This window comes from Panthera pardus, unplaced genomic scaffold (assembly GCF_024362965.1).
Source record: "Panthera pardus isolate Hobbes unplaced genomic scaffold, ASM2436296v1 HiC_scaffold_20, whole genome shotgun sequence".
In the NCBI taxonomy this organism is placed as follows: domain Eukaryota; kingdom Metazoa; phylum Chordata; class Mammalia; order Carnivora; family Felidae; genus Panthera; species Panthera pardus.
Window position 1 is genome coordinate 47,388,222 of NW_026526766.1, and position 27,029 is coordinate 47,415,250.

At 40.7% G+C, this 27,029-nt stretch overlaps 1 protein-coding gene across 16 annotated transcripts in view; it reads right to left on the reverse strand.

Moving 5' to 3' along the window:
- ELAVL2 (ELAV like RNA binding protein 2) overlaps positions 1 to 27,029 on the reverse strand; it is a 164,256-nt gene that overhangs the window by 131,449 nt on the left and 5,778 nt on the right. For 5 of the 16 annotated variants that reach the window (XM_019430687.2, XM_019430682.2, XM_053907996.1 and 2 more), the window contains exon 1: positions 7,816 to 8,367. The exons of 2 other annotated variants lie outside the window; for them this stretch is intronic. The gene's annotated coding sequence lies outside the window, so the exon portion shown is untranslated. Of the gene's footprint in view, positions 1 to 2,958; positions 2,982 to 3,173; positions 3,319 to 3,573; positions 3,689 to 4,745; positions 4,867 to 7,815; positions 8,368 to 27,029 lie in introns of those variants that run through there. 9 more of the 16 variants (XM_019430680.2, XM_019430674.2, XM_019430685.2 and 6 more) reach the window with 7 other exon arrangements.

A 27,029-nucleotide genomic window follows, 5' to 3' on the forward strand; every position in this document is an offset into this window, starting at 1 on the left:
GTGAAGACTTCCACATCTGTATAATGAAACTGGCCAAAGCAAGTGAACATTCTGTGTGTCTAAGTGTCCTCTACATTGTTAATTCAAGAGTTGGGTGTGGCATCACCAGTGCATAAAGCCATCAAATTTCAAACAGTTCTGTAATATATTAGCATAAAGCAGCAATATTGGCAACTAAAAATATTAACAAACAAGAAAGACTTTAGCCAGAATAAGCTGCATAATCTGTGGATCCCCATGCGAAATCAAGGTACAGAGTCCCCTTGTTAAAAATTTAAGAATTTCAAGGGAGAGCGGTTAATACTGTATGGGTTATGTGTCCACAAAGCAGTTCTACTTCCAAACAAGTACTCGTGCTTAAAAACAAAACCAAACCTCAAATGCGGTAGTTTACCATGATTCATGGCCTGTCCAGCGGAATATGCAAAGAATAAGAAAGAGATGAGGTAGAAGGTTACGGGCTGGTTTTCCATAGGGTGACATACCACCCACACCCCACAGCCGCATACCACCTCACCTATATACAGCCCCCCAATACCATCAAAAAAATAATAACCTGACCAGGCTAAAGATCATGGATCTCTAGGCTCCCTTATTCCAAATAAACATTGGTGACAAAGGTGGCAAAAAGAATGTGATATGGTAACTTTAGTAAGAGTTCAAAGGAGAGCAAAAGAATTGACCTTACCAAGCAGACCAATCTACCAAAAAGGTTACCAGTAAAGTCAGTCTTAATAACATGCTATTTTGGAATATCCAGTTCTTTGGGCAAAAAAGAACATGAAGGGTGGTGCTCTGCCATGCTAATGCCGGAAAAGATCCCAGGTTTAAAAAAATCTATTTTTTTTTCCCATCAAAGAAAAGCTGACCCCAGTTTAGAAGTCAGGGTATCCTTCGTAGCTTTGTTGTGTCCTTAAGAAAACTTGGGACTTGCTTCTAGAATGAAAGAAAGAGGTTGGGGGAGGGGGGAGGCAGTATTTTTAAAAATTATAATCATGTTAACAAGCAAAGCATGGAAGGCTAGAATAGCAGGAAGTGGTAACAAGGATTCGGCAAGAAACATCTGTCTGCATACAAAGATTGAAAAGGCTGGATTAAGGAACGGGGCAGTAGAAATGCCACCTACAGCACTGTTGTTCCATATCTCACTGGGAGATAGGTCATAACTAATAGTGCAAAACCCCGGCAGAGAAGGACTTTGCTTCTCTGGTAAAAAAGAAATAACCAGAACCAACCAACCCTCCCCCCACCCCACCCCCAAAAAACAAACAAAAAGGAACTCTTAACAACTCATGCATTTTTAGTCTAGAAAAAAATTTTTAGTCTAAAAATAAGGTTCAGTAGTAAAATGACAAGCCCAGCCTACACTCACCAGTTTGGCGTACCTGTTCTATTCCAGGAGCATACCCTAAAAATTCTCTTCAACCACAGGGACAGTGTGTACAGCTTAAAAGAGCTGACCTGATTCCTAAGAGTAAACACTACACAATGAAGCAAACACCTAAAGAAAGGGGGGGGGGGGGGGGAAGGGGAGGGGGGCTTAAATGCCTCAGGCTGTCTTTGAGGGATAAATAAAAAAACCTCATCCCCCGAAAGGTGGCAGCACAAAGTTACCCAAAAAGGAATTAAGGGGCCAGTTTTGATCACACAAACACAAAAATTCTCTCAAAAAGGAAAAAAAAAAAAAAAAGGCAGAGGAATCATATAAAATTAGATGTAATGTAATAATTTAGTTTTTCCTGCCCCACCCTAGCCATTATCTTCTCGACAGTTTTTTTTCTTGCCCCCTCTTCCCCTTTTCTCCCCCATTTTCAAGGGAACTTTCTCTAAGTACGTACACCCTCTCCAGCAGTATTAAATCAACATTCCTACAAACCTCTTATAAAGAATAACCCAAAAACAAATGCAGTAATGTTCCTGTCCATCCAGCAGAACAGTCATCGTTTCTAGACCAAAAGGTCCAGATGAGAAAGTAGATCCAGAAAAGCTTTTCTACCCGCTTACCAAAATGGAGACTCTGGGTCAGCTTCCGCAAGAGCGAGTGAGCTTAGCACAAATGAAAAATTCAAAGGACTCTCGGGAAACGATTCTCGAGAAGATTGTCTTCAAGGGCAACTAACCAGTATTTCATACAAACTGATTTTCTAAGGGGATGGGGAAATCACACCCCAACTGGTATTCGAGTGGTTTTAAATGGACTTATTTGTCTCAAGTTTGGGACTGAGGTACATTTTTATGAAGACAGGATTATTATGGGTAGGTCCACCAAAAAATTAAGTTTTAAAAAACTCTTTGTCCTTGACGGAGATCTATTCATTTGGCATTGCTAAGCATCATTCCCTGGGGAGGGAATAAAAGAATAGATACCGAGTAACAAATTCTCCTTTCTCACATTCTCGGAAAATGTAGAAAGAGGATAAGAGATGAAATTTTTATCATAAAGATGATCATTTTAAATGCACACTATTTTAAATGACCATCTGGACAACTACAACTCCATGCTCATAGCTCACATCTAGGGACGAGGTTTTGCGCTCCAGCCCTCCAGGATAACAAGTAGGCTTTTAAGACAACGCTGTGGAAAGACTGCTTGCTGGTCATTGTCAAGACCACTGGAGAGGCACCTGCTGGTGAATCGATGTTGGTCTGAGCGAGACCACCAATCGCACCAGTGCACGCACACACATCCGTGCACGGGGGCCGCAGCTGGCCAGCCCTCCTGGCAGAGCTGAAGGCGCGACTGCCGCAACCTACCGGAGCGAACCAAAGCCCCGGGTCCACCTCGCCCAGCGATTCCCGCCCAGAGCACCGCTCGCGCGCAAACCCAGGATGCCACCGCGAGCTGCGACCTCGCGCGGCTGCGCCCGGCCTCACCTAATACCGCGCAAGAGAACGAGCGGCCCGCGGGATCCTCTTTGCTCTGCCCCGGCCACCCCCAGTCCCATGCCACCTCCGCACATTGCGTGGCCGCTGCAAGTCTCCAGACGCCCCGGGAGCTCCAAGGACCACACGCGAGGAGGTGCCGTACCAAGTGGGCACGCCACCAGACACCATCCGGCAGAGGAACCCACCGCACACAGTCTCCCGAAAGGCGGGGTTGTCAGTTCGCCACAGGAATCTTGCCCTTTTTCTAGAAAAGCCCCCCTCCCCCGCTTTCCCTCCAAAGCACTCACCTGCGTCTCGGCGCAGTTCCCCTCGCGCTACACGCGGCCGTACCGGGGCACGTCCAGGCCCTGAACACGCTGCCTGGACCGACTGGCCCCGCTCGGCTCCCGCCGCCCCCAACCAGCTAGTGCCCACAGGAGGGGCGGTGCCACCTCCCGAGGCGCCCAATTCCCTCTACTCCCGCCGCAAGGGGCCGAGCTCTAGGAACTTCGCGTGCACAACCTCCGCCGCCCCCACCGGCGTTCCCGCCCGAGGCCGGACTAGGGCTTCCCACTAAGCGGAGGCCGGACTCCGCTCGGCGTCGCGGCGCCCGCACACAACCCTTAGCCTGGGTGTCCAGAACAGACCCCGGGCCAGGCGCGGCGTGCCCGTCCTCCCCGCCCCCACTCCCACGCCCCCCGCACTTGCCTGCTACGACTCGGAGCTGCAGCTACTACGGCTTGCGCCGCCAGCCGTCAGCACAGCCGCGGAGGAGTCGCTCCGGGCGGGCTCCGCGGAGAGGCGGTGGCGGCGGCGGCGGCGTCCCCAGTCCTAGCGAAGGCAAGAAGGCGGACTGGAACCCGGCGAAACCCCCGCCCTGCCCTCGTCGCGCCGGCGACCGGCCTCCTCACCCGGCCGGCAGCTGCCTCAGTGACGCCCAGGCGCCGCGGTCCCGCCGTTTGTAGCGGGGCGGGGAGGAGGGGCTTGCTTGGAAGAGCGCCAGGAGGCGGGGCCGGCGGCGAGTTCGCGGCGCCGCGGCCGCCGCCGCCGGCGCGTGCCCTGCCCGACAGCCCGCCGGTCTGTGCCTGCGAGAAGACGCCCGGCTGCGGCTGCTCGGCTGGGTCCCTCCCGTCTTCCGATTCCGAGCAACCTCCGGGACCAGATTCCCCTGGCAGCGCGGAAAGCGTCGCGCGCCCAGAGGCGGTAGATTCCAGGTGCAAGTTTGCAAACCCCGAGGTTCCAGGCGCTAACGGGGAGCCAGAACGACTCGCGCAGGGGTTACTTTGATGTATATGTATGTGTATCAAATACATACACATACATACGTACACATATATAGCAAGTACAGTTAAAAGGCTTTTCCCCTACTTCATAACCGAAGGGTCCTGTCCCTTGGCAGAAAACTAAAGGCTTAGCCCTGGCTGCCCCTCTATGCCTCTCTAGATGGAATCTGACGTTCAGATAAGCCCGAGTACCTGTGCGGGGTGCTATACTCTGCTTCAAACGCAAAGTAGGAAATCCTGCACTCGACTATACAAGAGCCTGTCGCTCGCCGCATCTTTCGAACCCCCCCCCCCTACGTTAGCCCCGAAATGGCCAACTCTTCACCGAGGGGGCGTCACATAGCTACCTAGCCTTGGCCCGCCCCCACGCCCTGCTCAATCGCCTTTCCCCAGAAAAACCTGTGCCTGTCCTCAGACTCAGCCCCGCGACTGGGAGTCAAAATCGACCCCGAGCCACGCGGTGGGAGCACGTTTTTACACCTGCTCAGCCGCTTAATTACGAGAGCACCTGTCGTGTTGTGGTTTTCATTGCAAAGGCTTCTGTTTTAACCCTTACCCCATAAAAACTACATTTAAAATATCACCTGTCATACCTACCTGAAATCGCAAGAGGTAAGAGAAAGGAACTGAGCAGTGGGCGACTGAGTCGCCGCAAGAACGTGACCGAGGTTACAGCTTCAAGGGCATGATGCGGGTTTGATGCAGCAAGGTCCGCTAAGGGCGCCCAGCGCTCCCCGCCCCCACGCGACGGGCGGGGCGGGGGGGGGGGGGGGGGGGGATGGAGAATGGAGGAAGGACTCCTCTAACCTATGGCGGGGGTGGAGGCGGCAAAATTGCCCTGTTGGGCGAAGTCAAATCAGGCATAGTAAAGTAAGGGGTTTAACCACATGGAAATAGAGACAATCCATCCCTCAGTTTGGGGAACCCAGACTGGGGACACCAGAAATAGCTAATTGATTCTATATCAGCATTTCTGTTGTCACCCTAAATCCGATTAGCAATTAAATGACCTTAATTGACTTTGTACGGGGTTACTGGGAAAACCGCTCAAAGCGCCTGCGCCTCTTTGACCTCCCTCTAAACAGTTAATTACAATATTCCCATCCCTAGCAGGCGGGATTGCTAAAAATGCCTGTTTCCAAACGTTAGGCAAAACTGGGCCTACCAAATTTGCCAATCCAAGCCTAAAACTCTTAGAATGCCCTACGCCCTACTTCCTGAAGCTGACTTCTTGAAGTTATGGGAGATCTCTCTACAGAGTTCCCCAAGTCTTCCAGTCCATTTCGACCTGCAAAACGTTGCGTTTTTCGTGGAGAACTCCAGAAGAGGTTAAAATGGGGTGCCCAAGCACTTGGTCAAAACATGGAAGGAGAACCCAGGAGTGCTTGGTGTAAGACATACTCAGGGAATGACAATAATAACTGAGCAATAGTTACTTTTTTAATCCTCCAAAAAGCGACTTTTAAACACTCAACATTTTTTTTTTTTTTTTTTTTTTTGCAGACTTATCTGTTCAGATTCGTGACAAACCTTTCAGATGTCCCATTTAAGAAGCCATTTTGCAAAGGAAGTCTTACAGGCTCAAATAGATTTTCTACTCTACTATCTCTAAAACATGCACACTTTTTTCTTGACCTTTAGGAACTTATTTCCAATTAGGAAAATAATTTATTCGGTTACTATTGTCTTTTCTGTACTCTCCCCCCACCCTCGACTTTACGCCTGCATTTTATAGGTTGCAGTTTAGGCCTAAGAAATAAACCACCTCCATCTCCCTCCTATTCCCAATATCCAGAGGATGGGTATATATATATAAATTGGGATGTGGGAAAGGGCTAAACGTTTAGAAGCTTAACCAACAGGAGTGGCACATGAGTGGGGGCGGGGAAAGAACCCGTGCATTTCGGGGAGAAAGTAAGAGATTCATCTCAGCCCAGCAGTGTTAAGAGTAAATACTAAATGCTTGACTATTTCTCTCACTCTGGCCACAATAAAGCCAGATCTGCAGCTGGCAATTACAAGAGAAAATACCCAGACTCGACATCAGTTTCGCTAACCCGTATTTGAAAATGGCAAACGGGGAACGTATCCAACCTCCAATTTGCCACAGTTGTATAGCTCTCATATTAATTCTTTACAGACGTGAAATAGGTGGGTACGTAGCAACGTGCTGGGCATAAATTAAGCAACAATGGCCACGCGAGGTCCTATTCGCCGCGGAGCTCCCGTGCTGGGCACTGCCACCTTGCTATCCCCAGATCCCACCGCCCCGGAGATGGCAGAGTCCGGAGGCTAGCCCCAAGTTGGCTTTTAGACCCGGGAGGGTGGGTGGGGTGGAGAGTACCCTGGCCGTTTTTGTACCTGTCCCCCATTCTCTCCATCTCAAGCACCACACGGGCGTTCTCACGCACACTCACCCACACCCCCTCGTGCCAATAATTTAAACTTCTCTTAGGCAAAGGCAGCACCTCGTTCACCGCCACCACCTCCCTCCTCGTCCTCCCCGCCCAGCTAACACCCTCCCCCTTTCCCACATCTACCCTGATTTCTCTTTTTCCGCAGTAGAAAGCCAGCTGGTTTCTCCCAAACCCTGAGAAATCACAAAAGTTAAAATGAAGCATGTGTCTGCCCAGCGTCTCACCCCAACCATCTTTCTCCCGGCGTCAGATTAACAATAGCTATTCGAGAAGGGCGGGGGGCGGGGGGGGGCGGTAAGGAAGGGGGTGAGGGCAACGTAGCTGAGTTGGCTCCTGGGGTAACTGTGAATTCTCGGGGCTGAGAAGGGGTTCCCCCCTCGCCCCGAAGGCGAAGTCAGCCGCGTAGGACCAAGGACAGGGCTTGGAATCCACTTCCCAGCGCCGTGCACAACAAGACTCCCAGGCAGCCGCCACTCCACAGACACAGCTCCAAGGATCTTATTTACGCTTTTCTGAACAAAGGGAATCTCATATCCGGTACAGGCTTAAGAATTCGGCCCTAAATTGGCTACCTTCTTTTAAAAAATAATCACGGTAATTGGCGCCCAAGAATTAGAGCCCGCACACCTAGCAATGATGAGTTTTGACAGCTTCTACCCACCCCAGCCCCAGCCCAGCCCTAGCCCTCAGGCGGCATGTACTTTTTTCAGTCAACTACAACTAGCAGCCTGGTGCAGCATCTAAATTCCATCTGGCAATCCCATCTCCCCAGCACATGTTATCTGGTTAATGCAATTAAGTGTGGGGTTTTCGCTGGTCTAATCTGCAAGTCCAGGCTTCTGATTCCCCTCAATAGTATTAACGCCTCTCCAGTCCTTTGGTTGCTGTGCGAAAGTAGAGGCATGCATCCCCCAAAACCGAAGTTATCCCTCTCTTCCCACGAAATGAACTTCCAACCTCAATCCCGAAGCTCACTCAACATCTAGACTCCTATTGTACCCCTGCTCTACTCTACCCACATTTACCACTTAAGTTACTGCCGCTGACATTTACGAAAATTCAGTACGTCAAGCATGCGTCCACCGTCTTTTAGTCTAGCTCTCTAGAATTAAAAAGCAGAACAGTAGCTTTGAAATGAGACAAACATGTGCAATTAACTTCATATTCTGTATTCCGCTCACTTACAGGTTTTCTGGGTTTGCCAGCGCATCGCTGCAACTAATGATTAAAGAAACCAAACCGAAACTTACCTTTCTCCCTTAAGGTTTTTGTGTATGTGTGTTTTTAAAGTAACGGTGCAGTTCTCCCAATAAGGATGAGCAAGAAGCTGCTGGATAGTTCTCTTAAGACAGCACGAAACCTAAACTGTGCTCGGCTTAAAAGAAGCAAATAAAAAGAAATGCTTTCGACCCCAAAGTCCAACGCTAAAAGAAATGGCGAAAAAAAAAAAAAAAAAGATGAAAGGGGAGGGGAAACTTAAAAAAGAGAGTTTAAAAAGACGGAGAGACTATCCTCCTATTGCCGTTCAACTAAACAAAAAGGGGCAAGAAAAACAAACGAAGGAACAAAGAAAAGAGACGAAAGAACGTTTTTTCAAAAAGACGATGTCTTTCTCCTTGTTGCTTTTTAGTAGGTCGCTACAGGAGTAAGCTGCTGCATCTCTAACTGAGAACAGAAATAAGGGGGGAGGACGTCTTAAAAGGGAGGTGGACTGGACCACAGATTTATAGCACCGTATCACCAACCCCTTCTCTGCCTCCGCACTGCCGTGTGTGCAGCTGCTCTGCCAGGCTCCTATCCCGGGCAGCACGCGCGGAAGTATACGCCGAGTGGCGCCACAACGTAACTTGCTCATCTCCCCAGGACTCTGATTGGCCTAGATGCTCCCATTGAGGCCGCCCGGGCGAGCTTGCTTGATATGATTGGCTAGAAGCTTGTGTCACTCTCAAGAGCTCAATGGAGTCCCGTTTCAAGGTAAGTTGTGCGGGGAGGTACACACTTAACACTGGCGGCGAAGGGAAATGCAAGAAGCAAAAAGAGATGGAAAGAGCAACGTGGGAGGGTTGGAACTGTAGTATCAGAGTTTGCGATATGGCATGATCTTCTTTCCTCTTAAATCTTTCTGCTTCCGAAAGACTCATTTTCCTTGCCACCACTGCCGCATCTATGGCACGTTTCTTTATAACATTAAACTCTGTCCGGTATGTATGAGTCATTGAGAGCTCCCTCTCTTTGATCTGAGTGAAAGGAATGAATGTACATCCATTACTTGCCCGCATGCCTTTCTCGATGTGTGTTCTAGTATTCTGTATTAGATATTAGGCAATTTTATGTCTTTCTCTATTTTAATATATGCATATTGCAGCTCTCTTGTTGATTTTTTTTTTTTTTTTAAAGCATCCTTTTAGGATAAGAATGAGTTCAGAAATGCTTTCAAATAAAGGTGGACGGTTTGAATTCGCTTTTATTTCATGTTAGAAAAGTGTAGGATAAACATCCTGTCAGGAAAAGAGGTACTAAGTAGAGCTAAGGTCCTTCACTTTAAGGTACATGGTGATTCAAAAAGAGCATCTGAATGAAAATTAGAACAAGCCACTCCTCTGTATTTGCTGGCAGTACAGTTCTTGGACCACACATGTATTGCTGACAGTAAAGATTAGTCGAACCTTTATCTGGGTTTTTTTCCTCTGAGGATTTAGAAAGTTTAGCCAGAAGACCAAGTGCTGTCAGTGCTTCTGCTTTATAGATGAAGACTACTTTGTTAAACACCATATTTTAATGACGTTCAGGAGGCTGAGGTTTTGTTCGTGGTGTTTATATCTTCCTCCAAGTGAAAGTGTGGTCCTCAGGATCGACTTGATATATAAGTAGAGACAATATTAACTTGACCTAGGTTCTTTTCCAGCCTGAATTTCTTCTTTTAATCTTGACAGTGCAACTTCCTAGATAGTACTTAATGTTTCTTACACAATGTAACATATCTTCTCTAGATGCTCATGCCCTTCTAAAAGGAATTCCTTTACCTGTTTATTGCTAGTGCCTATCTTTGAAAATTCGGAAAGAGAAGGCACAGGTAAGAGTTAGAGATTGCAGGAGGGCAGGGTGGGCTGGAGGGTAAGGGACAGAAAATCACAAAGCAAAATGACTACAAAGTGAGGGGTGAAGTAATTCAGAGTTCCTTGAGAGTGTCCTTGAGTGTTGATAAATGATTAATGGCAAAGAACAGAAGACCTGTTTATCTCCCATATAGTCTGTATAATATGTTCAAATTCTATTACTTTGCGTGACAATAACAGGGGGTTGGAAAAGGAGGCCTGAATCTATATGTTATCTTATAATAGGCATTGTTATCTTATAAGTTATAATTATCATGTCCTAATCCCCAGCCCCACTTTTTATATAACAACAAGACTGGGGTCCTAATTTCAACTTAAAACTATTCTCTAGACCTGGGTGGAACAGGTCTAGAAAGAAGGAAAGAAGAAAGAAAAGCAATTTGAGGAAATGGAGTAAAGGGGCTGAGGGGAGGACAAACCAAGGAAAAAGACAGAACGACTCCACCTCACCTAAAATAGAATAATCACTGTATGAATAAACAGTTGGAAAGTTGTGTTTGTTATCATCTTCCCTCAAGCCCTCCCCTTACCCCCAGGTCAGTACAGAGAAATAACTCTTAAAGTAATAAATACAACTTAAGTAAAACACTGTTTAATCAGACTTATCTATGAAGTGACTTGTCTTTGCTCCTGGTTAACGTGCTCTTAATATTGAATTAGTTGCACGTATTCATGTAATATCCTTGGCACTTTGTAGAAAATCTTTACCAATAACTTACAACTACATAAGTATCTTCTAACTGGGTGGAAGCTAATACTTTGTTTCATTTTTTGATGTGTGTTTATTTCCACAAGGAAGGTTTTTTGCAGATTACAGTGGTATATTTTCCCAAAGTGGGGGGGAGGGTTGATATGGAATCCTGGGTGTGGTGTGGTGTGATGAAAATCTAGCATGTGTGTTCTGTAGTTAGAGAAAACACTATTGGAAAATAGTAAACTTATCCATTCAAATGCAAATGCTAAATTCTGTGGATTCAGTATATAGGCTTTCTTTAGTTTGGGCAGAGGAGCAAATGATTTTCAAGATGTGGTCATCTTCAACATGTTGTGTTTCTACGCAGGTAAAATGGAGTTAAATTACTTAAGATATTGAAAATATCCTAAAATACTAGTTTACTTCCTCAATAAAACAGATGTTTTTAAATTTAAAAACTTTTACATGGATACATATACCATAAGTTATATGTATTTTGCCAACTTTTAAAAATAAAAACTGAATGCAGCCTATTTAAAATAAGGGATATCTGGATGTAGATTTCACTTTGAAATTCATGTTGTCATAGCCTGAAATACTAACATATTCTATCTTGCAACTAATAAAGACTATGTGTGTGTAAACATCACACTCCACATTAAGCAATTGTAGTCAACCCCTTTTCATCCATAGTTAGGTAAAGTATTATCCACAGCCTATGAACTTGCATTAGAAAAGCATTTAAAAGATATCTGGGTTATGATTGTCATGTTAGCTCTGATATATCTTCAAAGTCCTTGGCATTATTTTAAACTGCAGTAGAAAATGGATGGATCTAGGGGTTCACTCACTGAAAGTTTGGAGGAAAAGTTGGATGTGGAGAAAGTTGCAAAAAGAATAGTTCTCAAAGCTGAAAAAGTAATGGATTCAATAGATTATTTTGCTTAAGTGTGTATAGGAACATTCATTCATAGGAATACTAATCAGCTATTGTGGGCAATGTCTTTTAGAATAAATAACTCTCTTATACTATGTGAGGGATGTGATTTTAGCATTTCATGATGAAGGACGATGTAAACTACTATTGTGACATTTTTTTAAAAAAATTAAATAAACAGTAAAGCTATTTAGATGAGTTTACAATGTTTGGCTTATGGGGGTAGTTCCAAATATTATGCCCTCTCAGATGAATAAAAATATTCTGTGTTAGTTTGTTGGGCAGTTTCAGGTGGAGGTGGGGTCTGTGGTTTATACCATCGGAAATGTGACAGTTTAATGCCTGCGTGACAAATATAGAAATTATATAGCTTGTTGATTACTCTTTTATTTACTCTTCTTAAAGAAGCATGTCGACTTTCCTTCTACAGTTTAGAAAACAGGAAAAAAGTTGTCAAGAAAATTGACACCAACTTGAGTTTAAGAGCGTGGCAACGGGGCAAGAGAATGAGGCAGGAATTAGCACCATGGACAGAGACGAGCCCATCCAGAATAAAGGTTTGCAAAGTCCCTTAGTGTTTTCTGTCCCTCCCATGTAACAAACGGAAACTGCAATTCTTGGGACAGACTTTAAGGAAGACGCTGTCCTACTTCATAGAAACACATTCATGTTGAATTAGGCTGGCTTTTGCTAGGACTCGGCCTTGGTGACAAACCGCATGTAAGGTTAGAGCCCCGAACTCGGGTCGCACCCTTCACTATGTTTCTCTTCTCATACACTCCCTTGCCCTAGTGAGCCTGCATTTCATCAGTGTTCATGCAAAATAAATGCAAATCCAGGTAGTCATCGAAAAGTCTGCTAAATCTACTCCAGAGTTTTTAATCCTCGAAATTCCCAGCGGGAATCGCAACAAAACCGCCTACCCGCTCCCCCTCGCTCCCCCCCACCCCCAGTTCTTCACTGGCTCCTTCCACGTACTGGCAAAGGGGCAAAGCCTTTTATCGGAAGATAAGTGACCTCCGAGACTATTTTGCAAAGGACCCTTTATATTGCAAACACTTTCCATCAGGGACAGTGCCAGAGGCGGCAGTGAGCAGGATCACAAACATCCTTCACTTTCTCTTTACATTTTGTCTTTAAACTACTGTTCGAGGGAAAAACTGTAAAGACAGCACACTCGGCGAGAATTCCCTTAAAACCTTAGGTTACTGCTCACACTTAAAAGATATGTGAACTGTTTAGTTAAATGTTTAAATTTTTTTCTAAAATGTAATCTAGTGTCGCGGTAAATCTTTTGAGACCAGCTTAGATTGTTCTCCCCACCGCTACACACACGCCTTTTTTTTTTTTTTTTTTCCCCTGGGCAAAATTTGTATGAAGTTCATTGTCCTTTAGGTGATTTGACTGCAGATAGAGACTAAGATGTGTTGCACGTGCCCCAGCGTGTCTCGAAAAATATATTTGCAGCTTCGGATCGACGATCATTTATGTAAAGCTTCCCACAAATGTCCTCAGATTTCTCTTCTTCCCCTCTTTTGCTCAGTAGCAACTTTTAGCAGGATAAACTCAGGTCTTTGCTGAGCATGCAAAGGGAGGTCTAGATGACCAGGAGAGGGTTAGGTAAGAAAAACTGGAGGTGAGAAAAGGCAAATCAGAGCTTTGTGTCCGTTTCTTTCAGGGATGCTAACAGCTTTCTCTAAGCTTTCTCCTGGAGCCGATACATCTCATGCAAAATTAATACAAGTAATTAAAAATACCAGTTTCCAAAGTTAAAGGAAACCATCTGTCTCAGCTGGTGGCAATCAGTCTTTCGGTCGGCCCCTTTACTGGGACCTGGGAAGAAACGGTTTCTCTGCTTCGGAGGCTCGGAGGCTCTTTCTTATATTGAAGATTTATGTTTCCACTTGTGTGCGATGCACGTTTAATTTGAAATAATAAAGCCGGGCTGAGAGACCAGTCAATCAGAGCTATCAACTGTTCTCCGTACGCTGCCCTGCCCCCACCTCCCTCTGGTTTCTAACCCTTTTTCTTTTCTTTACCCTCACCACCCTACCCTCCCCCTCCCTTTTCCTCCGTCCCCAGCTCACTCACACACTCGCACTTTCCCCCCACGTGTGTTCAGATCAAACCCTTGCCCCATAGAGCAAGTGACCGCAACGGGGCACGGTGACAAAGGCGGAGTTTGTATCAGAAGAAGACTGAGGCCCGGGGAGACACGGCGGATAGAGAAACAGCTGTCTTATCAGCCCGCTGCAGAGATGGAGATGGCTCGAGAGGTCCTCAACAGATAATCACTTGAATAGGTTTGCAATGCGCCAAACTTCACGCTTGATAAGGCCAACCCAATGTAGAGAGCAGCCCGGATCCTGCTCCATTCTGTTTTATCTGAGCTGTAAATTAAGAAATTGAAATTCAGGTGGCAAAGGCAGCAGTCTGCTGATAGACCGCTAAAGTAAACTGTCATTAAAATGCTTGCGGCAGGCAGAGAGGGGGCGCCTGGAATGGGATATTGTTTTATTTTTTAATTGGGGGGTGGGTGGGTGCTGGGGTGGCCAGCCAGGAGAGACAAAGCCCACCGGTTTTTAAAATTATTTGGGGAGGGGAAAATGAGATTTAGCAAAGGGACACAGCATCTTGATCATGATTCTTAGTCGTAGATTCCATGCATAAACAATTTGAAAAGTATAAAGTTGTGGGAAGTTTGGTGAAAGAGTAAGGAACAATTTTAAAGCAATCTGGTAGGAAATAGAATTCTGTCTTTATCAGAACACGGGGCAATGGGAGCTCTCTGATGACAGTATTAGAAACTAATTCTAAATGGAATCTAAAGTTTTCCTTTTATTGTAAGAAAAACAGATCAACCGGATACAGAGGAGTTACCATAAACTGAGGTTAACCTGACCTTTTTATTGATGTGATAGGGCCACCAGAGAGATTCCAGGGTGATTTTTAGAACAGCCTAAGAAATTATCGACCACATAAGAGAATCATCTTAGCTACATACAGGAATAAGAGCTGTATTTCACCCACTTCCCTTTTACCCAGATTATTACTAGGAGGTAAATTCAGAAAACTAAAAAAATTCCACATGTGTATTTTGACACCACGTGGTTCCTACAGCACACTTTATACCTACACTCTTATGTTTGCTTTTATGGATAGGAGGCGTGAAATTCTATGCATTATTTGAATCAATGTTTCACAAAAGTTTAAAATGTATAATGACCAGAATATAGCCAGTGACCTTGCTGCCTAGATTCACTAATGACTGTGCACTGTACCTTGTTCTTTTTGTCACTGAGGAGATTATAAATTCACTGGTGTGCATTTATGAGAGTGTATAACAGGATGCATTTCATTTTCCACAACAGCGTTTATATCTTAAGTTTTAGCAACATTTCTGAAAAGATACCTTCTGGTGATAACACAAGTTAATGCAGCTTTAGAAAATCAATCATTTTTTACTTTGTTTAACCCCAAAACTTTAATCAATGTTAGGATGCACTTAATTGATATTATTAAGGCTGCTTAAATCACAGTGGGATGTGGAAGAATTAAAAATGAATTTGTCAGGAAAAGTAGTTAGAAAAAATTAAGGTGTGAGTATACATTTCAGTACTTATTAAACTATTTAGATGTATTAGACTATTGTTTTAAACTTTGCATTTATCTGATTACTCATAGGGAGTTGAGCAAATAAATATAAATAAAGGAATCTCAAACACATTTTTGTTCAATTCTTCATGCAAAAAATCCATCATATCTTCTAACCCAGAAAGCAGGTGTTGTTGTTGCTAAATTCAAGTATATGGATGAATGAGTGCTGTATGTATTTCCTGAGAGAGAAATTTATGTTTATGTAAGCTAAATTTTCCCTTCTGTATCACCATTTTCCATAATGTGACATTGGTTTAAATAATGGCTGCTATATAAGCATTTTAAGAAATATTCTTTTAAATTCCAGCCTTTCAGGCACTATTATCTTCAAATAATCATACAACAAGATATTTTTCTACTTGTTACAAATACTCAAGTAAGTTTGAACTGCCAGCCTTAACGAGTCTCTTAAGCTATGTTTAAAAATTTTTATCTTAATTAAATTGAAAATATGCATATAATGGACAGCTTAAGCTATTATTTGCCAAAACAGGCAGGACTTTTTAAAGATGAGAATTTACAGAAGGGTTAAAGGGTGTACTCTCACTAAGTTTGAAATGTGATAAAATGATATTTTATAAATGTACATTATAATGTTTCACAACTAAAAGATAATTTTAAAAAGAAAATTACATTACTGAACAGAAAAGTCTTTTAGCATGAATTATAAAAATCTCTCCTAATTTTTGTCACAAATAAATATATATGGCATTATGAATGATGAAAAATAATTTTAAAATGTTTTAAATGCCAATTTTATTTTTAAAGGGATTCCCCATTAATTCTTCTCTGTGGGAAATGGGATAATAGATTTTCAAGGAAAACATTCTTTTTATGATGTATGAAGGTAAAAATATTGGAAACTTTATAAATATGTAAAATTTGTAATATTTTTGTCCAAAACTGATTATAAATCTATTACCAAAGAAAAAACTCAGACAACTAATAGCATCCTTACACATATAATATTTATCTTCAGGTGAAGGTCAATATAACCAGTTCCTGTTTCTAAGTATTTATTCCTGATCTTTGACAAAAGAACCATTTTGGTTTGATTCAAGCATCTTTTATAAGCCTATATTTGTACAATATCTCTTTACAAGTTTTTAATGGTAGAGCCTGTCAAAAATTAGTCCTTTAAATAGAAATTGTAATGTTACTCTACCATGAGCTACAGCTTTGCAAATTGTTAAGAGTTTGGGTTTGTACTTCAGATACATATCAATTTGAACCTGACTCCATCACTGTTAGTCCTTAGACAATTAGCTTACTGTCTTCTAAGAGTTGATTTCCTGATCTGTACAATGGTGATAATAATGCTTAATGTAGGATTACTGTAAGGTCAAATGTAATTGTTGAGTGTAAAATATTCAAACTTCCTGGAATAGAGGAAACAGTTGATACAAGGTAACTATAATGGTAACAATACTGGTGACTTAGCACATTTATTTGATGAAGCAAAAATTAGAGTCCCTCCTTTTACATACTGTCTATTAAATATTTTCATTTGCTGTTATTAATATCCCAACCGATATACCCTATAATAAATATCTTCTCACCTTTCTAATTGTAACCAAGTTTAAAAGGCCTCAAAAAACATAAAATCTGTCTGCCCTCTCATGTGGCTTCAATATATTTCCCAATACAATTTCATGAGCCCATAAAAAGTTGTGGGTCTTCAAAAAGGAACTTAGTCTGAGATCCCACTTGATTGATATAATAATAAAAACACCTTAGATTTTTATAGTACCTTTTATCACAAAAAGCTCAATGCATTTTTACATATTTATCATTGTAGCCCAGAAGGTAAGGAAGGACATAAATTATTTTTCATTTTCATGGGCATAACAGAGGCATTAGGAATATGAGTTACATTTCTAAGATTAATAGAAATAAAGAGCGGCTTTCCTGAATGTCAGTCTTTCTACAATGTGTTACTCACTTTGGCATTTATTATGACCATTGTTTATTTAGGCTCAAAATGTTAGTGTTTGCTATTAAGTATAAGTTATAATTCAGCCAATTACTTGCTGAAATCAAGTTGAATCAAATACATGCCATCACAGTCTAATCAAATTAAAATATTTTGATTTTATGCCAAGAGACACTTTTATTATTGAATTACATATATGCATATATTACCCATCTTTATTTACCATTCTGTGTTAACGCTAAGGCAAGAATTTAAAAGTTACTAGTCATTTATGGCCTTGGAAGAAATCAGTTTCAATCTCCTTATCACTGGCCTTCCCCCAGGCTCATTCCCTCTCTCCACATTTTTATAGGCTATGATATTTATTCAATTTACATACGCTAACAGTACTTTCTGCTCAGTTTTCCATTTCTTAGTTTGTCTGTGTTTGATAAATCTATCAAAATAAATATCCAAAGGAATACAGAGGTAGAATATATAAAGGGCACAAGAGAATATGCTTTCTGTAATAGTTTTTGTTTGTTTTGAATGAAACAAAATGGAGAAATAATGTCCACTTAACATTGTAAATATGCTATGGTTTATAGTTTTGCAGTTCCTTCCTGGGCTAACGTCTCTGTGGATTGATACAGATTCAGCTACAGATGTGGATTTTCACTGAATAAGTACAATGGAAGGAACCAAAACTTTGCAGCCTGATAAAAGAATAAATCTTAAACTTTTTGATGTCTAACTTCATAGATTATAATGAAAAAAAAGCAGACATGACTTTTATTTTAAACTTCAAAGAGCATCTATCTGTATCCTAAATGGATCTTACAAATTTGGTAAGACTGAACCACACAAAGTCAAGTCCAGTCATGTGACTGCCAGACTTATAGGTGGAAATGCAGTTAGCACCAGGAAGAAACACACGTGCATACACAGAACAGCCAGAGCTGCTCTTTAATGCCACCTCACCAACCCCTTTTAATCCTTCATGTTGATGTGGCTAAAGGGGAAATCTGCTTCTCTGATTGAGCATATGTATGTGCATTTTAAGGGAATACTGAGAATACTGTTATAATAAAAATAATGTTCCATTCCTTTGGTCACTGTCATTCTGGTATGAGAAATTAGAGAATATGGTTGTTTGAAATGTCAGTTTTTATAAACATGAGTTGGAAGATCTAACATAGATGAATGGTGTTACAGACTGTTTAAGCTGTTTGAGTAACAAATAGACATTTCCTTGAATTATTTTGACATGATTTACTGTGAAATTTCTTTTTTTCTTTTGCTGGCATTTCTAGATTTCTTGTGCAGACAATAAAGAGAAAGGCCTTTCTTTTATGTCAGTGCTCATCATTTAACTCATACAGCACCGATATTTTCTAGAATACAGATATTTCCTGGATATCAAACGAATGCTAAAAGAAAGGTATGTTTCCATATTAGCCACATCAAAAGGACAAATGAAGATTTGAGCTTCTTTACAAAGTTTTATAAGAGAGGAAAATACAAACATATATTGTGGTGCTTTAGTCCTTCATTTTAAAAAATCTTTATATACATCAACCTTATTGGGCTGTGTGCATGTGTGTGTTCAGAAAAAAATGCAATGAGGTTCAGAGGAAAAAAAATAAGGCTTTGGTCAAGGAGATCAGGCCAACTGTGGTGAAGGAAGTGGGCTGGAGAGCAAAGACACTGGGTTGGTTAGGTCACATCACGGAGGGCTTTGAAAGCCAGCAGAGGAAAGGACTGCCATAAAACTACTGGAGACAGGTTATATCTATTGATAGGTGTAAATTTTGGACATGATAAGTGGAAAGAGACGCAAAGGTACAGAAATCAGAATCAAGACACATGGAGGGTTAAGAAGTTTTTTGTCTAAAACTCTACGACCCCTTGGAATGAGACAGCAAGGTCAGGGGATAAACAGAGATGGGGGAAGACTGATAAGTATAGAAGAGGGGTTCACTGACGATAATGAAAACGTTTTGATGGCCAAAATATTTATAGCATGCCCTGGGAAGGTGACAGGGTTCTAAACAAATAATACTTTTGAGGAAAAAAAAAAAAAACCCAAAAACCCAAGACTGCCAGTGAGCATGAGAAACCGGGAACCAGAGCCTACACTCTGATGATCTGTGAACGCCTCTAAGACACTTCTGTATCCCAGAGGAGGCTTTAAAAACACTGCTAGGAGGGATACATTGAGCTAAGAATCCTAGGCTGGGAGAAAGGAGCATGGGTCTGAGTGTTATTTCCCCCACTTACTAGCTGATTCCCTTTCAGCAAATCACTCTGGCTTGTTATAATGATAATGAGTAACAAGTATTGAGTATGTACTACATGCCAGGCAGCATTCCAATGCTTTATATACATTAAATCATTTAATCCTCACAATAATCCTGTCATTTTAAAGAGGAGGAAACTGAGGAAATTGAGTGCCCAATATGGCACAACTAGAAACCAACAGAGGTGTGATGTGACCCCAACTAGTTCATTTCTCTTTCTTTTCAGTTTATTTATTTATTTTTTGCAGGGAGGGCTGAGAGAGAGGGAAAGAATCCCAAGCAGTCTCCGCTGTCAGCACAGAGGCCAACACAAAGGCTTGATTTCAGTCATGACCTAAGCAGAAATCAGCTGACTGAGCCTACCAGGGATACCCCAAGTAGTTCATTTCTATGGCCTAAGTCCTTAACCACTATGTATTAGATGACCTCTACAGTACTTTCCAGATGTAAAATCCAGTAATCCTAAAGAAATATAGCAGAAATTAAAGATGATATAACACTTGCAAAAATAACAAGAGTACAGGGAAAATGGAGACTACAATGAACATCATCAACAGACAAACTCTGTTTTCCTAAAATGAAATACTCATACTCAAGTCTTGACATGCCATCTATTGCTGACAAATGGAAGAGAGATAAAAGTGATATTTGGATGATTTGCTTCTTTGAAATGATTCAGGTAAAATATAATAGGATTTTAAGAAACATAATATATGATGTCCTAGGAAGTCCTAGGGCAAATTAAAATTAAAATAATTTTAATTATTTAGTTTTGTAAATTTTAGTTTTCAGAAGTCTATTCCATAATCATAGTAAACAGAAGCCATTGAAAAGGATAGTATATATTTGTAATTTAGTGATATGTAAAGATTTTCATGAAATATTGTTGAGAGTATTCAATATCACATAAAGAATAGTCACTAGAACATTAGACAGGGGTTATTTTGAGGTAGTAAGAATTGAACCTTTAGTTTTCTTAATGTTTTCTGAATTATTTGGTTTGCAAAAATTCTGAGCATGCATTCTTTTTTATAAAGCAGGAAAATGGGTAGAGCTCAAGCTTTGGCCCTGTAGTCAGCAGGTGGAAACTGGTGATGAAGACCAGTAACCTCTTAAAAGACAAGTCAGATTCACAGAGAGAACAGATTAACAGCCCTGGAGTTTATAAACAAAATAATATTCACACACAGAAACAAATCTTGAGATTTAATACGTATGAAAAATACATATATAATAGAGCAAGATGAGAAAAATTTTAAAAATTGTTCTACCAGTTTCTTAGAAGAATACAATATAAGATAATAACTATCCTGCCCACTTAGAATTGCCTAATATTAACTATACTCAGTAATACCAACTATTCCCTTTACTTAATGCCCATTTATATTATGGCCAAGGGATGTTCCTTCCATTTAATTAATCATTTCTTTTTCCCTATTATACCCTTTCCTGCAGTTGCTAGAGAATCTCATAAAACACACCTTTATTCCCAACTAGCAAAGCCCTTAAAGTGATTTGCTTGTATTTCTATGGCACATAAATAAATGAAAACCATAACACAGTAAATAATTATAATGAGATTGAACAAAAACTGGCTTCCTGACAGGTACCATTTAGTGAATTGCTGTTTCAATGCCCTAAACAGTCACCTGAGTTAATTCAATTTTCATATTGTTTAAGATTTGTCTTTAAAATCACTCTGCAGAAAATGGGAAACTGGCTCACAGTCTCAACTCTATAGGGTGGTACAGTCTGAACATTCTCATTTCTTTAATTTTGCTGTTGAAAAACATTCTAATATTATGACCAAGAATCAACAAACAGTATTATTTAATTTTAAAGAAATATAATGACCAAACTCATAGTCTTGGTAGAACTGGAAAAGAAGATACTAAGACATAATACCAAATTAAGATAAATTTATTTTTTAATGTGAATTCTTTAAAGTGTCTCTGCTACTGTCTTCCAAGCTCTATAAGTTGTGAACAATATATTAACTTTTAGATATGACTTATGACCATTTTGAGAAAACATTACTTGTCATAAACAGAGGGCATAAAGCGCCGCTGCCCTCGATCATGCACTCATTTGACTCATGGCGCAGTCTTGAATAATTTTAAACCAAACATGACTGCGGCAATCAATTTTCGTCCAATTTATTGGGCATGAGTTAAAGCCAATTAAAAAACCATTTTTGGTGCAATTCAAGGGGAAAATGTATAAACCCATGAAAAACAGATTTCAGTCCTAGACATGAGTCATCACTATTCTAAATAATGGTGTCAGCCCCAAATCAGAAAGAACAAATCCTAAAATTGCATATTCCACACTGGAAACTGCATTTCTCAGCAATGATTTTATATAGTTTTTAATATTTTTAATAAGAAATTAACCGGGAAGGAAAAGCATGCTCTTCTAACATTGAGTCATTTCTGAATATTGTTTAGCCATGAAATTAAAAAGTAGTTTACAGCATCTCCTGAGTTTCTGAATTAAGGCTTAAGGTAGAAAGTCATCTGAAATTTTCTACAAAGACAGCAAGACATTTTACCTATAAAGTATCATTCACCTTTGACCATATCTCCTTCCACACATATATAGTAGCTCTCTTTTAAGGCCATACAATGAAATAATCCATGTACACTCTGGATAATCTTAGGATAATCAAAGCAGCAAAATAGAAGCTTCTAGGTAGGAAATTATAGCTGTAAAATACAGCCATACCTTTTTAATCTGTATATTTAAAAGGTCTTTTCAGGACTGTAGTGGTTCATAGTATTCAAGCTGACCTGGATTCTGGTTCTGCCTCTCTCCTATCTTTTTATTTATTTACTTATTTATTTTTATGTTTATTTATTTTTGAGAGAGAGAGAGAGAGAGAGAGAGAGACAGAATGTGAGCTAGGGAGGGGCAGAGAGAGAGAGAGGGAGACACAGAATCCAAAGCAGGCTCCAGGCTGTGAGCTGTCAGCACAGAGCCCGATGCGGGGATGGAACCCATGAGCCACGAGATCATGACCTGAGCTGAATTTGGGCACTTAACTGACAGAGCCATCCAGGCGCCCCTCCCAAAACCTTGGTATATAATGTGAAGCACGTTCGTTGACCTCTCAAAGCCTCAGATTTCTCATTGGTAAAATGAGTACTATAAGAATAATAGCCACCCTTTATGGTTATTGCGAGCCCTAAGTGAAAAATTATTTGCCAAGGGCTTAGGAGAATGCCTGGCACAGAGTGAATCTTCAGTGAATGTTAGAATTGGTAAGAGGAAAGCCTGGTGGTTCTCACACATGGCTATGGATCGATGCCTCGACCTCCCTGGGAGGTTTTTTTCTTTTAAAGTACAGATGCCTGGTCTACATCCCAGGAGATGTTGCTCAGTAATTTTGAAGTGAAGTCTAAGCATATGTGTTTATACAACCCTCCACGGATGTTTATGACAAACCACTGATTTAAATAAAAAACAGTACAACTTCTTCAGTTGCTCAGTTAACTTGGAGTTTAAGTCTGGCTTGAACTATTTTGGTACGGCGCTCTGTTGAGCAGATTAATTAGAATAATTGCCAAATTCGTACTTTGTGTTATGCTGAAAGGGATGTAACCGGGAGACTTTTAAAACATTTGATTTACATTCAGGGCACCTGGGTGGCTCAGGTAGGTTAAGCATTCTACTTCAGCTCAGGTCATGATCTCAGGGCAGATGAGTTTGAGCCCCGCCTTGGGCTCTGTTCTGACAGCTCAGAGCCTGGAGCCTACCTTGGATTGTGTCTCCATCGTTCTGCCCCTCCCCTGCACACTCCTCTCTCAAAAATAAACATTAAAAAAATTAAAAAGTAAAAGATTTGACTTACATTCATATGACTGTGAGGTCACAGAGTAAACATGATTTTTCACAATTTCCTGTCACACTGAAGAAGAGACATGTAAGATGGCCCTGGGAAATTGCATTGGCATGGATATATTTTAGTGTTTACTATATAAGTTTTTATTTTTTATTTTAAAGCGAGAGAGAGTGTGAGTGCAAGCAGGGGAGAGGGGTGGAGAGAGAGAGAGAGAGATAGAGAGAGAGAGAGAGAGAGAGAGAGAGAGAGAGAGAGAGAGAATCTTAAGCAGGCTCCATGTTTGCCATGGAGCCTGCTATGTAACTGGATCCCATGACCCTGGCATCATAACCTGAGCCTAAATCAAAAGTCTGATGCTCAACCAATTGAGCCACCCAGGTGCCCCTATAGCTTGTAGCTTTTATGTCTATTTAATAAATATAGGGAGATAAGATAATTTTTTCAGTTACATTTTCCTATTGAGTTACTTCATTTCTAACTGCCCTATTTCAAAATAAGTAGGCTCCTCAGTGATAGAGATCAAGGAGCACCAACATGGTTAAGAAAAGCATAATTCACCACAATTGTTTATTCACCATAATTGTTTGACAAAAATGCAGACATTTTCCTTGGGAGTAACTTTTAAATATTAACTGAAAAAAAAAGGAGTCTCCTTAATATCTTCCCATTGGTGAAGATTAATTCATTAGATTAACAACCTGTCACGTTGGAAGGGAAAGAGGTATTGTCCTACTAGACCTTGGGTTGTAACAACATGAGGAAAGGGTTGGCACAGCCCTAGGGGAAGAGAAGGTGGCTATGTCCTAGAGGTATCAAGAGAAGGTGAAGGAGACATGAGAAAAACAATCACACAGGTTTTCACGATTTTTTGCCTAGAGCAGCTCTAAGTGCAGCTGGTATATTCTCAGACTTGTGGCTTTTACAGGCCTTGTTGGTAGGAAATCAGAGTTATTTATATGCTGGTATAACTCTACACAGGAATCCAAGAAAATTCTAATACTGTCACCCTAAAAGATTTTTTTTTTATTTAGAGAGTTTTTAGAGAGCATGCCATTGATATACAATCTCACTGGATCTAAGAATGAAAATTGCATAGATAGGGAAAAAAACTCCTTGTCTGGGAACATTTTTATTCTGACCCTGGAGTTTAGAAAGGACTAGAGTTTAGAAATTGCCTGAAACTTGCTGAACTATTATGGAACATGAAAATGAAAATCTGTATAAATAAATAAATAAATCCTCCCATTTTCTTTGTTTATGAATATAATGTTTTATCCAAGTCTAGCCTTAGACAGTTGGTCTCTAAAACATGGCTCTTTGAAATTTTAGAGGAGAGAACCCTTTCAGAATTTTTCATTTAACCAGCAGAGAATTGCTTTCTCACAGCTGGAAGCTTCAACAGCTGTTGATTCGGGGTACTTTCCTATTCTTCCAGGTGACAGTTCAAGGACCCTCACTGCCATCATGACAGCCAGCAATGTATGTGGTCAGGAACATGTTCCACTACAACCCAATTCCAAAGCCACCTCTCCATACACCCCCAAGGACCAAGGCACAGATAACTCAGAGCCCCTGTGTTACCTGAATGGGAAAGATTTCTCTGTTGAGGAAAATCAACCTTTATAAGAATCTACTTTCTGACCCATGGTCAGATCACAAGGCTTATTTATATGACCATAAGGATTCTTTGAAGGATTTGATATTTGGAACCTATCGATATTCCTTCCCCCACTTTTTTTTTTTTTACACGTTGTGTCGGAAATGTCTCTTTCATTTAGGATGCATTTGAGTCTTAGTGGAAAGCTAAATAGCTAAGTTCATTTTTAACTTTCAGGAAGAACAAGCAAAAAGAGTATTTCAGCATAGCTGCCATTGCAGTACTATTTATTGTATCCACTAGAGGACTCCTTTCAGAATGGCTCAAAATATCTCCCCTCTCATTCTCTGTGGCCTCTGGCATTTGATGCTCAACTAACTCTTGAGTTGGGCCACTGGCTACATATCAGTGTTAGAATGAAAACATTCCCCCTACTTTACACCTCCTGCTAGTTCAATAAAGTGATGTTTAAATAACTGAACTGGCTTCAATGAACTGTATTTGCCATTTTTTCCTGCTTCTTAGCTAGATAAAATGGAGATAATTATGAAGTGGATGAGCAGGTTTAATGAAAGCCAGTTTCTTTTGGTATACTCCTGAAGCAGCAATCATCATCTGTTTGGCTTTTGAAGAGCAACAATTATAATCACTTAAACCCCCAAGGGGAACAAAAATAGAATTTACATTAGCATATAAAATATACAGCTGGATTGGGCAAGCCTATAAAATTCTGGGGAAATCATTCTAATCTGAATGCTATTCAAACTCACAAGTAAAATGAGTTCAAGAGTATTTTACATGCTTCCTTCCTATAAAATAATACATATAACAATATTGAGAGGATTTTCCTAAAAATGAACACAAGGAAATAAAAAATTGTTGCCAGGAGAGAATCCCAGGGAGAATGGGATAAACTGCATTGTCAAGATATCAGAAAGCAAAATGCATAACGCTGTTCACGTGAAGTCCTAATCTGAAGTGCAGATTTTTCATGCAGTTGGGAGTTTAAGAAAAATAGGGTGGTTTTAGTCTGATCGATGATGAAACTTAATCATAAGTAAAGAAAATTTCAGATTAATAGTACTTCCCTCCTCTGTTGTAAATGTGAAAGCCACACAAAGAAAAGTGAAATCACTTAAGTTGATACCCTATTGTTATAAAGCAGAACTCTTTTCTATAAAACATTTTCATATCATTGCCTCTCAAATAACCTCTTCCTTACACCTCCCTTTCTAATTCTAGCCCAGATCACAGGCAGATTACAGGCAATCTCCCTCACCATTTATGGTATTTAATTACTTTTGCTTTTATGTGCCTTTCACGGTTTGCAATATACTTCTTTTTTTTTTTTTTCATTTGGTAGAACATGGAAGAATAAAAATGGAGCCTGTGCTTTATCCATTATGCTACTAGCAACAAAACACTAACATAATCAATATATTAAAGGCTTGCCTGGCTATGCTATGCACATTTGTCAAAGGCAGTGTATCTGAGAAATTACACTAATGAATCTTAAAAAATTCAGCATCCTACACAGAAAACTTGCTCTCCCTCATCTTAAGTACATATCCAAATGTAGAAACTAGAATAATATATACTGCACCTTTATATTATTTGAAGATCCACTCTTACATTTTTTAATGAAAAAAAAAAAAAACTCGGTGTGCAAAACTTCACCTCCACTGAGAAGCACTTCCTGAATACCCTCACGAAAGCCAACGGCAGGCAAATTGGTGATAGCTCCCTCTGTGCTCCTAAAAGCACTTTGTACATACCTCGGATAGCAATGATCTCACTCCATTTATAACCATTTGTTGACATGTCTGTCTCCTACACTGACTGCAATGCTTGATAGCAAAGCCATCTTTCCCAGTGGGGTGTTCCCTGGCTCTAAAACACTGTGCCTAAAACCTAGTAAGCATACTGTAGTGTTTGTGAAGTAACATATACCGCTAATTTGTCTTCTAAGACACACTAAAATGTTATGTTATCTATGATAACTAACCGTATTAAACACCACCTCTACCACAATATCAAATTTAATTTGATAAATTAAGCACGGAGAAATTCGAAATTCAAAAGTCTAGATTTCTATTGCGATCTTCACTCTCATAATCCTTAACAAAGGATGGTAGTATTTTTTTAGATCTATTAAATATTTAAAATGTGTCCCATGGTTAATGATTTTGATTGGAAACACCCAAAAAGCTGAGTTCTCTGTTCTTAACGGTAATGACCTCAGGTTGCATTAACTTTATATTTCTATTTCAAAAAAAAAAAAAAAAAACCCATTAACACTGTCTTCTCAACCTCTATCAATGTCTGTCAGGTGTGGTGGTATCTAGCTTGTATTATTTTTCCCTATCCTGTAAACCCTTCATGCTCTGAAAGGCTTTGAAAATCTCTAACG